At 37.4% G+C, this 12980-nt stretch overlaps 1 long non-coding RNA gene across 1 annotated transcript; it reads left to right on the top strand.

Moving 5' to 3' along the window:
• Positions 10024-12750, top strand: LOC108636748. The gene is made up of 3 exons (XR_001918565.1): positions 10024-10249; positions 12146-12406; positions 12635-12750. It is a non-coding gene; the product is annotated as an uncharacterized LOC108636748 (long non-coding RNA).

Genomic DNA, 12980 nt, shown 5'->3' with positions numbered 1-12980 from the left:
GAGGAGAAGGGGACAACAGAGGATGAGATGGTTGGATGGCATCACCAACTCAAAGGACAAGAGTTTGAGTAAACGCCGGGAGTTGGTGATGGACAGAGATGCCTGGCGTGCTGCAATCCATGGGGTCGTGACTGCACTGAACTGAACTGAACATTGTGGATTCAACTGATGAACCTACATTGACACCCCATAGTCACCCAAAGTCCATAGTTTACATTGTTGCACTATTTCTGTCTTATATTTTATGAAATTGACAAGTGTGTACTGATATGATACATCATTATGGTATCATATCAGCAGAGTATTTTCAGAACAGGAGCCTGCTATGTTCGCATTTGCCTGGCAAAGCAATGAAGCTATTATTTCCTACTTTTACCCAAAACTCTCCAGTACACATTCACCCTATATAAAAGTGCAATTCAGATCCACATATTTCCTCTTATTGCTACATCTCTTCTCATTCCCTATAGTCCAGGACATTCCTCAGTCTTTCATTCTCTTTCATGATATTTAACATTTGATGATTACAAACATGTGCTTATGTAGAATTTTACTCAGTGTGGGTTTATCTCTTGTTCTCTTCTAATTAGATTCAGATCATGCATTTCTAGCAAGCATAACATCAAAGTGATGGAGTGATATTCTGATTTCATTCTATAAGACTGTGCACAACTTCAGTCTGTCCCATTATTTTTATCACTTGATTAAGGTGATATCCATCAGGCCTCTCCATGATATTCTTCACCTTTTGTCATTAGTAAGTGTTTTTGGGGAAGTGAATGTCTGCCACAACTTTTCCATGTTTGCACCTTTAATATCTTATGGGTTACAATTTTCATTCAGTTCAGTTCAGTGGCTCAGTCGTGTCCAACTCTTTGCGACTCTATGAACTGCAGCACACCAGGCCTCCCTGTCCATCACCAACTCCCGGAGTCGACCCAAACCTGTATCCATTGAGTCAGTGATGCCATCCAACCATCTCATCCTCTGTCGTACACTTCTCTTCCTCCCCTCAATCTTTCCCAGCATCAGGGTCTTTTCAAAAGAGTCAGTTCTTCGCATCAGGTGGCCAAAGTATTGGAGTTTCAGCCTGAATATCAGTCCTTCCAGTGAACATCCAAGACTGATCTCCTTTAGGATGGACTGGTTGCATATCCTTGCAGTCCGAGGGACTCTCAAGAATCTTCTCCAACACCACAGTTCAAAAGCATCAATTCTTCAGGATTCAGCTTTCTTTATAATTCAAATCTCACATCCATACATGACTACTGGAAAAACCATAACCTTGACTAGACGGACATTTGTTGGCAAAGTAATGTCTCTGCTTTTCAATATGCTGTCTAGATTGGTCATAACTTTCCTTCTAAGGTGTAAGCATCTTTTAATTTCATGGCTGCAATCACCATCTGCAGTGATTTTAGTGCCCAGAAAAATAAAGTCAGCCACTGTTTCCCCATCTATTTCCCATGAAGTGATGGGACCAGACGCCATGATCTTCATTTTCTGAATATTGAGCTTAAAGCCAATTTTTTCACTCTTCTTTTTCACTTTCATTAAAAGGCTCTTTGGCTCCTCTTCCACTTTCTGCCATAAGGGTGGTGTCATCTGCTTATCTGAGATTATTGATATTTCTCCAAGCAATCTTGATTCCAGCTGGTGCTTCCTCCAGCCTGGCATTTCTCATGATGTGCTCTACATGTAAGTTAAATAAGCAGGGTGACGATATACAGCCGTGACGTACTCTTTTTCCTATTTGGAACCAGTCTGTTGTTCCATGTCCAGTTCTAACTGTTGCTTCCTGACCTGCATACACGGTGTTATAATTCTTAACTATCATTTTTAACTTTGATCTTCAAATTCTTTTCTTTTGAGTCAATGGCTTCTTCTGACCTGAGCTTTCAAACTTGCTTTCTTTTTCTTTTGATGTACTTTCAATATTTCTGGTCCAACAAGGTAGTCCATGCTCATCTAGAATTTTCCCGGCCCCAGTCATGGAATCAGTCCTTTCTCTAATGATCTCTGATTTCCTTTAGTGAGGAATCCAAGATACATGAGTAAGGTGTCACTGCTGTCAGAGTGTTATTGTTCTTGCTCTACATGGACAGAGTTAGAGGATAAATGTATACACACATACAAACACACATTTACATCTATGCTTATTTCTATATTCAGTTATGATTCTTGAAAACTATAAATTCACATCAATAACTAATTTTAATCCAATTGAGAAGAGGTGGCATGAATACACAAAAGAACTATACAAAAAGATCTCAATGATCAGGATAACCATGATGGTGTGATCACTCACTTAGAGCCAGACATCCTAGAATGCGAAGTCAAGTGGGCCTTAGGAAGCATCACTGAGAACAAAGCTAGTGTAGGTGATAGAATTCCTGCTGAGCTCTTTCAAATCCTAAAAGATGATGCTGTGAAAGTGCTGCTCTCACTATGCCAGCAAATTTGGGAAACTCAGCAGTGGCCACAAGTCTGGAAATGGTCAGTTTTCATTCCAATCCCGAAGAAAGGCAATGCCAAAGAATGTTCAAACTACTGCACAACTGCGCTAATCTCACATGCTAGCCAAGCAATGCTCAAAATTCTGAGAACTTCCAGATGTTCAAGCTGGATTTAGAAAAGGCAGAGGAACAAAAGATCAAATTGCCAAAATCCGTTGGATCATCAGAAAATAAGAGAATTCCAGAAAAACATCTACTTCTGCTGTATTGATTAGGCCAAAGCCTTTGACTGTGTGGATCACAACAAACTGTGGAAAATTCTTAAAGAGATGGGCATACCAGACCACCTGACCTGCCCCCTGAGAAATATGTATGCAGGTCAAGAAGCAACAGTTAGAACTGAACATGGAACAATGGACTGGTTCCAAATAGGAAAAGGAGTACCTCGAGGCTGTATATTGTCACCCTGTTTATTTAACTTATACACAGAGCACATCATGTGAAATGCCTGACTAGATGAAGCACAAACTGGAGTCAAGATTGCCCAGAGAAATATCAATAATCTCAGATAAGCAGATGACACCACCCTTACGGTAGAAAGTGAAGAGGAACTAAAGAGCCTCTTGATGAAAGCAAAAGAGGAGTGTGGAAAAGCTGGCTTAAAATTCAGCATTCAGAACACTAACAGCATGGCATCCTGTCCCATCACTTCATGGCAAATAGATGGGGAAACAATGGAAATAGTGACAGATTTTATTTTTCTGGGCTCCAAAATCACTGCAGATGGTGACTACAGGCATGAAATTAAAAAACGCTTGTTCCTTGGGGAAAAAACTATGGCCAACATAGACAGCATGGTAAAAATCAGGGACGTTACTTTGCCCACTAAGGTCCATATAGTTAAAGCTATGGCTTTTCCAGTAGTCATGTATGGGTGTGAGAGTTGGACCATAAAGAAAGCTAAGCACTGAAGAATTGATGCTTTTGAACCGTGGTGTTGGAGAAAACTTTTGAGAGTCGCTTGGACTGCAAGGATATGCAATCAGTCCATCCTAAAGGAAATCAGTCCTGAATATTCACTGGAAGGATTGATGCTGAAGCTGAAGTTTCAAAACAGCCTGATGCTGGGAACAATTGAAGGCAGGCTGAGAAGGGGATGATAGAGGGTGAGATGGTTGGAAGGCATCACCAACTCGATATGGACATGAGTTTGAGCAACCTCTGGGAGTTGGTGATGGACAAGGAAGCCTGGCATGCTGCAGTCCAGGAGTCGCAAAGGGTCGGACATGACTGAGCGACTGAACTGAACTGAGCTGATCACTAGGATTATTCTAGCTTTCTTTTCTTTACTTGAATTCATTTCCCTTTACCAATAATGAGAAAACTAGCTCTTATTATGTTTAAATATTGCTGGATCATGGAAAAAGCAAGAGAGTTCCAGAAAAACATCTATTTCTGCTTTATTGGCTGTAGCTTGTCAGGCTCCTTTGTCTGTGGGATTTTCCCGGCAATATTACTGGAGTGGGTTACCATTTCCTTCTCCAGGACATTTTCCTGACCCAGGGATTGAACCCACATCTCATGCACTGGCAGGCAAGTTCTTTACTTCTGAACCACCAGGACAGGATGTGTTGAAACAGCTCTCTCATCTATAACCCTGATGGAAGAGAGATTTAATGCAGTACTTTAGAAAAGCAACTTGGAAATTTATCTCAGGTGCTTTAAAAAGAGTTGACAAGGAATTTCATGCTTGTTTCTCAACTAGATACTATGATCACTGTGTGAAGATGTTGTGTCTTCCTTGCTCATTTATCCCTGAACTCCAAGCCCAATGCCTGGAATATAATAGAGAATCAATGAACACTTTTTGAATTCAATTCAATTGATCTTAATTGGGCTCCCTAGAGAAGAACAGGGAAAAATAAAAAAAGGTACTTGGTAAGCTCTCTTCCACAAAATGAGCCTTCAAGTACATGAGAACAGCTTTCATGATTCCCTAAGAATCTTCTTTTCCTGGCAGGTCACTGGCCTTATGTTTCCAGACTCCATGCCATTGGGACCTCATCTCCAGATGTGGTGTTGTCTGCCAGGGCCATGCATGAAACGAAACTCTGCTATGATTTTCCTTGCCTTCAGCATTGAGCTACAATTAATGATGCTTAAGATCACTTTAGCTTTACAATATGATATTAAATAGAAAAAGCAACATTTAAATAATGATGCTTATATTATTATTAAGGTATCTGATATAGGCATATATGTGCTCAATGCCTAGAAGAGAATACACAACAATTAAAATTGTGTAACACTGATGGCATTACGATAATTTTTACTTACTTTTGTTGTTGCTGAAACATTATAATTAAAGTAAAAACAATTTCTTCACTTTTGGCAACTGCTTCACATTATTGATTCACAATGCAGCTTGCAATCAACTAAAAGCCATCTGCCTTTTGAAAATAAACTGTCTTTAGCCCAGCTCTTTCCACATCCTGAATTTATATAATGGATGTTTTTAACTTAGCATTAGATTGTACATTGGAAAACAAATTGTGACTCATTATCATATTTGAGCCTAGATATGCTTTTGAATCTTAGTTTAAATTTTCTCTCCTTCCCAGTTTTGGGTCACATGAAGTGTGATGTCATTTATTTTTTAAAAAATATCACACACACAAAGAAAAAATGTAAGTTAGATGGAGCCAAGTACATATCATTGGAGCATTCGTTTCAGGGTGACAATGTTTAAATTATCACCTCTCTATCCTTACAGAAGGTGCATAATTATTGTAAACATTACTAGGTTTCTTAGTTCATTTGCTGTAACAAAAGAACCACAGACCGGGTAACTTAAGAACAATAGAAATTTAGGTCTCACAGTTCTAGTGGCTGAAAATCTGAGACCAGGATGCCCTAATGATTGAGTGAGTGACCCTCTTGTAGTTCACAGACTTCTCATTGTGTCTTATTTGAGGGAGCACCAAGGGAGCGCTCTGAATTGTTCATAAAGGCACAAATCCCAATTATGAGGGCTCTGTTCTCAGGAACTATTCACCTCCCAATAACCCCCACCTCTTAATAAGATCACATTGGGTAATAAAATATCAACATATAAATTTTGAGGGACCACAGACATACAGAAGCTGGGAAAGACTGAAGGCCAGAGAAGGGAATGGCAGAGTGCAAGATGGCATTACCGACACAATGGCCATGAGTTTGAGCAAGCCCCAGGATTTGCTGATGGACAGGGATGCCTGGCATGCTGCAGTCCATGGGGTTGCAAAGATTCGGACACAGATGAGTGACTGAGCAACAACAATAGACATACAGATTATAGCCCTTGCTTATCCACCAATGCTTCCTGATATTGTTTTTCAGACTAACTTAGCAGAAGTCATGATACTCTTATCATGGGTATTGTTTTACCAGTCAAGTAATACTTGCCGGAATGACACAACTGAAATAGTCCAGTTCTGTTCATTTCAACAGAAAAGAATTGGATGCACATTCTGAAGCAGTTTTCTAACGTGAATTAAACATTTTTTTTTTTAAATGCTCATTGCAGAAATAAGAACTCAGAACATTTTGATTTAGTAAATTTAGAGTAAGTAAGACTCAGGAATCTTCACTTATAGCAAATACTCCTATTTCCTTAAATTTGTCAAACTTAGTTGATCTTCTGACCATACTTTTTAAAAATATTGGCAGTTACTTGTTGTAGAAGAAGGGAAAATGCACTAATATTCAACCCATAGAAATATGATGTGAAAAGTGAAGCATAGAAGTATGATGTGGGCACACAAGAAATGTAATGTCCGCAATGCTTGTTGGGTTCATATTCTACACAATGAAATGAGAAAGAATAAATATTCCAATAGGAAACATGCAATTTTATATTATGTAGTAAGACAACACATGAATAGAATCAATAGGATGTGACAGTAAGGATAAAAATAAAATGATTTCCACATAAATGTTGGTTCAACAAACGTTTATTGAGTGCAATCACAGAAGATAATAAGTTACAGGCAAGAACAATCAGAGTATATATGAAACCCAGCCCAAATAATACTAAATCTAAGTGTAATCAAAATTTCTGACCATGTTCTATGCATGTGATTTTTATTTTTTTGCACATGTGGATATGTCAACAACTGGAACATTCATATGTTTTTCTAAGAATTATGAACAAGTTATGTAATGGTTTGGTGGTCCAGAGCCAGCCTCTGTATATAGGTGGGTCTCTAATGATTTTATGTGGCTGCCAGGATATTTCTATGTATAGGAAAAAAAATAAATAAGGCACACATTTCTAAAGAATATTGGTTTTTCCTGCTGCTATTGGCTACCTATTTGCTTTTATTCAATCTTATCTTCAAAACAGGTTAGAAAATATTTTCATTTTTTATAGTATTACATGCTAATGCATGCTCTGCATGCTAAGTAGCTTCAGTCACGTCCAACTCTGTGCAACCCCGTGGACAGCAGCCCACCAGACTCCTCTGTCCACAGGATTCTCCAAAGCAAGAACACTGGAGTGGGTTGCCATTTCCTTCTCCAAAGTATTACATAACTATCTCAATATTAGATTTTTCCAAAATGCAAATTCAATAGTATAACTTCTTATGTTATAAAGCCTTTTAGATTTTCCATTACTGTCATTATTATTATTATCAGTTTATATATTTGTTTATTTTTGTCTGTGGTGGATCTTTGTTGTTGCACGTGGGCTTTCTCTAGCTGTGGCCAGCGGGTGCTACTCTCTAGCTGTAGCATACAGATTTCTTACTGTGTTGGCTTCTTTTGTTGCAGAGCATGGGCTCTAGGTACTTGGGCTTCAGTAGTTGTAGCCCATAGGCTTAGCTGCTCCGTGGCATATGAGATCTTCCCAGACCAGGGATCAAGCCCATGTCCCCTGCATTGACAGGTGGATTCTTAACCAATGAAGCACCAGGGCAGCCCTCCATTACTCTTAGGATAAAGTTCAAATCCTGGGCTACAAAACCCTTGTGGGCTGACTCCTCAAGCTACCCCTTTCAGAGATCTTCCCATCAACAGTATAAAGCCTAGCCAAAGGGAATTTGAGAGCACCCATCAAGAGCTCATTAGGTACCAGATATCTTGTCCCTGATGCTTTACACACCAATTCACCTCTAATCCTCCCTAAGATATTTGAGATAGGTCAAATTTCCTCTTCTTTCCAAAAGTTGGACCTTAGAAAAGTGAAGCCATCTTTTTCATGTCATGTAATGTCATATCAGTTAGAAAATGATGTTTTATCTGATCTCAGAAAAGTACAAATCCCAAAAATCTCCACCATTGCACTGTGCTTTCCAATTTCTTCTGATTTTCAAATATGCTTTGGTCTCTATTCCTCAAGGCTTTACCAATTTTGCCTGGAAAACTACCCTTGTTTCCTGAATTCCCTTTGGAGGCAAGTCCTACCCACCCTTCCACTGAACCAGTCTAGGCTCCATGTGTATGTTACCATTTCACCCAGCCCAATAAATCATATTGTAATTGTACAGTTAGCATCCCTCAAAAGAATATATGTATCATGAGAGCAGTCACCTTAGCAATCTTATTAACTAGGATTGCTAGTAAATCATTTACAATGGTTTACCCTTCTCTTGAAACCAAAATTCAGATCAAGTTGTGGTTGACAACTCAAGTGGAATTTGAAAGAATGGACATCAGTTGACAAGGAAATTCTCAACACCTGAGGCAGTGTTTGAACAACTTTTAAAGTTAAAAATAAATGCACTAACTAACTACACTGGTATATAATTAAGGATTAGGTTATCTTAGTCATTAATTAACCAGTAAGTGAAAAACACATCATTTACTTCAATCTTTTTTAACATTATCTGTCACTTTTTATAAATATGAAGTGCTTAATATTACAAAATGTGTCTTGCTTTCTAAATTTATTTTCCTACACATTTAGAGACATTTGACTATTGTTGCTTGCATATTTAGAGTATCATAATAGATCTTGGGTTGTGTACCTTTTGTTTTTAAAACATAGCTATTAAATTATTCAAAGGTCAAATTTAGACAAAACCAAGATTAGTGTGTTCTTTGTGTTTTGTTTTGCCAAGCACTTGTACAAAATGTCTATTTTATGTTAAATTGTACTCAGTAGTGAAACACTGAAGCAGTCATTAAAAACACAAATACTGGTACCAGACAACCTGGTTTGGAATTGCAGTTCTTCAGCTCATTAGTTGTGCAACTTGGGAAATTTATGTACTATTTCTATGCCTACACTATTTACTGATAAACTACAGATAACAGTCAAGCTTTGAATTCCAAGGACAGAGGAGCCTGGCACCATGAGATAATGAAGAGACAGCTACGACTGAGTGACTAACACCTCATATTACTGCTGAAGACTGAATAAATTAATATAAATATTGAACCATCTCTGAAAAAATAATACATATAAGTTCTATATGTTGTTAGTTCTTATTAATTATTTTAATATTTGGGCATTTCAAGCTTTATTCAGGCATATAAGACAGTAAACAAGTCATTTATTCATTACAAAATATTTTAAATATAATAAAATATGTTTATTTGCCTAGATTATAGCTAAAGATAGTTGCAATCGTTTCATGTAAAGAATAGTATTCTTCCAAACTTTGATTGTCCATGAATTGTAAAAGAAAATAGTTTCAACTGGAGGGCGTACTCAGTCATGTTCAACTCTTTGCCACCCCATGGGCTGTAGCCCACCAGGCTCCTGTCCATGGAATTTTCTAGGCAAGAACACTAGCTTTGGTCAGTCTCATCATTAAGTTACATTATCTTAAAGATGTAAAATATATGAAAATAATATTCATGATCATCAAATCATACTTTGATGGCAATACTGATTGTTCACTGAGCATATTCTCCACTTCCCTTTAATCTCTGTGGTTGCTTTAAAAGTTGATACTTTAAAATCAATGCTCAGAGAATATCCTAGCCATCCAGAGGTTAGGACACCATGCTTTCACTGCCCAGGGCCCAGGTTCAATCCCTGGTCTGGGAATTAAGATCCTTCAAGCCTTGCTGCACTGTCAAAATAACAACAACAACAAAATCAGTGCTCAAATAATCTCCGAGGATGCTGAGCTCCAGTATACATCAGAATAAGCAAAGGTTTACTGGTTTATCCTAGATGTTATGGTAGGGATATATTTATTCCCTACCACATTTAAAAAGTGAAGTAGGCCTGCAGACTGAACATGAATGAGCATCAACCAGTCAACAGACTAGGGCATGGTTTCATACAATCCCCAGGGCCAAATGAGCAGCCAAGAGTTGTGTGACTGGTGAAGTTTGTGCAAACAATAAATAATTGACATAAACCCAATTTTAAAATGTTTGCTTGAAAGAGGAAAAACTATTTTATTACATAAGTTTTTCAAGGAGCTGCCAGATGTCACTCAAAGCACTTGCTTCACACTTGGAATCTGAGAGCACTGAGGTGGAAGTTTCCAGAAGTCAGTGGAAAGCTTCCAAATTCCTCTCCCTGCTGCCTCACTGCTGCTTCAGAAGGCAGCAAGTAAGAATGACAAAGAGCAGCTCTCCTCTCACTATGCTCTCTTTCTCTAAAGTGGGCCATATACAAAGAGGTGGTATAGTGCACACGCTCTCGTATCCACCTTGGCTAGTGTCTCTCTGTTCCATGTGCCTATGAAACTGAGATTGAATTCACCAGTTACACATCGGCAGCAAATGCACAAACCTGGAGTCAGAAGACATTCAAAGGATCCCAGCAAGAGTACTGGGAAGTCATTTCTAAGGTCTCTTTTCTTCACCAATCATTGCTATCATTACGTTAAGTTATTATTAATGATATTGAAACTACTTGTACTCTGTTATTGCATTACAGTACTATTAAAGATATTGAAACATAGTCAAATGCGGACTTGACAATGTTGTAGTATCCAAAATGTCAAAACAATTTTCAGTGGAAATGTCTTAATTTGATTTCATATGTAACTTTCTTAGATATATTTCTGAGAATTTCTTGACTAACAGGTATATTATTTGATTAATGTTGATTATTTGTGGTTTTGTTAAACTGATATATTTCATAATAAATTTTAACTAGAAAAGTGAATTAAGGACTGGAAATTTTAACAGAAAGAGAAAATAATCTACTTTACCTTAAAATTATTTAATGACATAAATTCTAGAGGTGCATATCTTATATATTAATAAAATATATACATATTCATAACAAATCTTATTGATAGATAATTAATATTCATGCTGATCTTAATATTATATTGCTGTATATTATATAAGGATATTTTAAATATTTATATAATACTTTTTCACAAGGTAAAAATTCTAGTCAAATATATTCTTCTTTGTGTTTTTTAAAAAATATATATTCCTACTTTTTCTAGAAAGATTCCAGATTGGATGGCATGTGTGGTATAGAATGAAAAGGAGAAAAGAAATGGTTAATGGGAAGAGAACTTCATAGTAATGAGCTAATGCAATATTGGCTTTTTTGTTAATTTCACTAAAGCAAACAAGCTGCAGACATTTGGGGAAAAGGGAAAACAGAGATTGTTTATATGAATTATCTATCTGAATTCCAAAGGCGCTGAATGGAAAATAGTTAGAAAAATATCTCTGCTTCTTGAGAATTATTCTTGATGCTTATAACTTCATAGTTAAGCTTTTTTCTCTTCCTTTGCTCTTATTCAGCCATGGAAAATTAACTACATGCAAGTCTGTGTGTGTGTATGCACACACTTGCTGGCTATAAAATGTTGCTGAGCTATATTTGTTCAACACTAGCATGCCAGGCAGAGAATAGAAAACTCAATCCACAGCTTAATCCAGAGTCATGTTTCTTTCTTTATTTATTTGATAAATTAAAAATTGCTCTATCCATATAAAATATACTTTCACACTTAAGAATGAAAACAGGCAAACATGCAACACTCACATAAGTATATTTTGCCAACAGTGATACTAGGAAAAAATAAAAATGAAATAATATGCCAGTGGATAAAAACATTTCTGCAACCTTGCCAAGAAAAGTTTAGGGATATGTCATGTATGTACTTGAACTGTTTGTTCTTAAGCTGGCTTTAAGAATGTAAGCATGGCTAAATGTCTCAGCTTCAGGCCCTAGAGACTCTGCTCACTCTCTTTTGTAATGAAAACATGAAAAACTTTGGACAATCCTCACATGTCTCTCCAAATATGACACATTTTATTTTTGTCTTCAGTGATTGTATCTGAGATAGAAGATAGCTTAAAAGTGGGTGGAAATTTTGAGATAATCTGGTGGAATTCTTTAAAGATTAATAAATTAAAGTGTTTCATGTAAACTATTGTGTTTATCTTCACCATATAACATGATTTTATATATAGAAGCTAGAAAATATCACTAAACTTAATGATGTGTTAATCAAAACAAAAATTTGTAATAAGTCAGTTGTAAAATGAATACAATAGATCTCTGGCTATTAACATAATAACTATTGCAAGGTTCAGAATGGTGTTGATTATTAGAGCAAGTAATGGTGGCTTCCCGTATGTCAATCCCAAACTCCCAATTTATCTCTCCCCTCAGCCTTTTCCCTTTGGTAACCATAAGTGTGTTTTCTAAGTCCGTTAGTCTGTTTCCTTTCATCTCTGCTTGTAATCTCTTTTTCTTTTGACTGTTCATCTAGTATTCTGGGATCCTCACAAAGAAAGCCCATAAAAAAGAGAAGAGAATCACATATCAAATGAAGTGATTGATCTTAATCACCAAGGTGAAATTGAATTGCTGCTAACCAATTAGAACAAGGAAGACTATGTGTGGAACCCAGGGGATTGACTGGGGTGCTTCTTGGTACATTACTTCCCAAGAACCTGGTCAATGGAAATTTCAGCAACACAATAAGGACCAGGCCATCATGGAAACAGATTATGCAGGATCATCTCACCAGGTAAAGAGTTCCCTACAGCTGAGATCCTGGCAGATGTAAAAAAACACATGAACCACTTGCTAGAAAGGGAGCCAGAATTACCTAGAATCAGGCCTCATGACTAGCACTGGAAATGAGGACTACAGCAATAAAATATTATGTCAAATACTTATTTGCTTATTTTCCACCTTCCCTTCCCCCTCACTTTCCTACCTTATAGGAACACGCCAGTGATATCTTCTGCTTCAGTTTCAGGTGGGGAGATCACTGAGTTGCCATCACCATGTACTGTGCTCAGTCATTTCATTTGTATCTGACTCTGTGACCTGTGGACTATAGCCCGCCAGTCTCCTCTGTCCTTTGGATTCTCTAGACAGGAATACTGAGGTGGGTTGCCATGCCCTCCTCCAGGGGATCTTCCCGACCTAGGAATCAAACCTATATCTCCGGCGTCTCCTTCATTGTAGGCAGTTTCTTTAGCTATCATCATAGCTAATGAAAATGTGAGTGGCCTCTGGGTTGGGTACATAGCATTTCATCTGGACAAATGTAAGAGTGAATGCTTGATCTATCCCATTTACTTGTCCAGACCCAT

This window comes from Capra hircus, chromosome 1 (genome assembly GCF_001704415.2).
Source record: "Capra hircus breed San Clemente chromosome 1, ASM170441v1, whole genome shotgun sequence".
NCBI classification, from domain to species: domain Eukaryota; kingdom Metazoa; phylum Chordata; class Mammalia; order Artiodactyla; family Bovidae; genus Capra; species Capra hircus.
The sequence above is the reverse complement of the archived record's forward strand: the minus strand, read 5'-3'. Positions and strand labels throughout refer to the sequence as shown.